General features: G+C 41.6%; 1 long non-coding RNA gene across 1 annotated transcript; it reads left to right on the plus strand.

Annotated features, from left to right (window-relative positions):
* The first annotated feature begins 276 nt into the window (after positions 1 to 276).
* LOC119293579 lies at positions 277 to 1,609 on the plus strand. The gene is made up of 3 exons (XR_005143119.1): positions 277 to 408; positions 488 to 635; positions 1,222 to 1,609. It is a non-coding gene; the product is annotated as an uncharacterized LOC119293579 (long non-coding RNA).
* Positions 1,610 to 2,133: the final 524 nt, after the last annotated feature.

Here is a 2,133-nt window from a genome sequence, read left to right on the forward strand (position 1 = left end):
CAAACGTTTCCGATATATTTGTAAGTCCATACTCAATTATAGGAAAATGGGTTGGTACTCTTAAGAGTATGTACTCCTAAGCACGTGTCGGTGGGTGGTTTGCTCACTGGCGCATAAAAATCCTACCGCTCAGCTTTTAGTTAATGAAATAATAAGTGAAAAACACCATCTGAAACAAACAAAGGTCATTGATCCGACATTTTAGGCGTTTTTATATGCGTTACGCTTATCCATCTCTCCTCCCGTCTCATTGGCGTTATGCGCCGGTAGCGGCGGCGACGACGACGGCTCACACGGCTGGAGCCTGGAGGACTACACCGACCTCCAGGAGAAGGAGCTTTGCTCGGCAGCAGCCTCCATTGGCAGCGGCTCATCTTCTCACCGGTCAACAGCGACCTGACTGAGCAGGTTTGTTTCTGGCGCGCGACTCTCATGTGTGAAACCAGATCGACACAACATTCAACTCTCATTTTTTGCTGGTTTGTAGGTGGCTAGAATCCGGTCATCATTACCTTCCGTGTCGCCAACAACAGAATGCCATCCATGAGAAAATGGAACCCAGTTCTTGCTGGTGAACGTAAAATTCTACTTGAAGTTCTCCAACCGCAAGCAACTTTGGAGTCCAACAATCACTGGTTAGATCTAGCCGCTCTTCTTCTTCTAAATCTTTCATTAAGTCAACCGTGTGTAAACCGTCATAGATCTAGTACGAATTGGTTGCGTGCAGTATTTTCTGCATTTTTTTCTTCTAATATGGAGTAGTCACTGTATTAGCGACACCAAATAACGGGTATATTCATCTCAAGTTTAGTCAGGATAAGAGACCCCATTCATCATCCCGTTAGTGCAAATTCTAGTAAATCAAGTGAGTATGTTCGTCAGTATATTGAGTATATTGTCCAGTTCTTTGTTTAACTGTCACGGCCACCGCCCAAAATTGTAGAACCAGATGAGAAGCATCTTGTCTCACCGAATCTACCTAATTAAATTTTTATCCTTAAACACCTTAACAAAGGCCGTAGATCAGATAACTTATAGTTCCTGGTGTAAACAGTTTTTAAGCTCTTTTTTCTGTTTCTTTTCTCTTAGTACCCAGTTTAGTATTTTTTGTTTATATAGATAGATATTAGGTATGTACAAATTTACAATGTTTCTTGAATCGTGTCTAACCTATGTTGCTAATTGTTTTCCATTGAATATCCATGTATGTAAAATTTGTAGATTTGTTTGACCGAGGAGCACGTCCAGAAGTACATGTGGTGTTATCTGAAGCTTGCTGGAAGATATACCTCTTTTTTCTTTAGTTTTTTAGCATTAATCCTTTCTGAAGATGTAAATAAAGTAGCTGCATAGTCTTTTTTTTAACATGCAAAGGCACCAAAAGGTGCCACATATTTCATTCAGCTCAAAGAGATTGAACAAAGTGTGTTACATAGATCTGCCAAAGATGGAAACAAAAGATGCAGAAACTATGAGGCGGAGCTGAAGAAAGGATCCTAGTAGGGCAAAGTGGCCAGAAGAACTATGCCGTGAGCAACATGATCAGAACTAGAGGAGAAAACATCTGAGAAAAAGAAAACAAAGAAGACTCTGATCTCCTCCGAACAAGCAGCCCAAAGAATGAATTGTTTTGCAAGAAAACTGCCAACAACATTTTGTGCCAGAGATGCTTGACCTGCCTTAGAAGCAATGCACCGTGTGCAGTTGAATACCTGCAAGTTGAAAGTTTGAAAGAAGGGCCACCACTGGACATGGAGAATTTGAGTGAGCATGAGCAAAACAAGCAACTTGCGTCTCTCTGACAGATCAGAAACCTACTGAGCCAGATTATGAGCGACACCATTGATTTCCCTGGAAACATGAAACACTTGAGCAGCTAAATTAGACGTAACTTTGAGAAAAGTAGCCAACTCTTTTCTAATGTTCCAATGAGCAGCAGAGTCTGAAATATTTCTTGAGGCAGCAGCAGAAGCAAGAGAAAGAGAGTCCATCAGAAACGTGGGATTAGTAATATTAAGTTGAGCCGCAAGGTGAGCTGCACAAGAAAGGGCAACTGCCTCGACTTGAAGGGGATTTGAAGTTGAAGAGGCCGAAGCTTGAACCTGAATACTAATCTCACCTTGATCTGAAGGC

The sequence above is a fragment of the Triticum dicoccoides genome, chromosome 4B (genome assembly GCF_002162155.2).
Source record: "Triticum dicoccoides isolate Atlit2015 ecotype Zavitan chromosome 4B, WEW_v2.0, whole genome shotgun sequence".
NCBI classification, from domain to species: Eukaryota; Viridiplantae; Streptophyta; class Magnoliopsida; order Poales; family Poaceae; genus Triticum; species Triticum dicoccoides.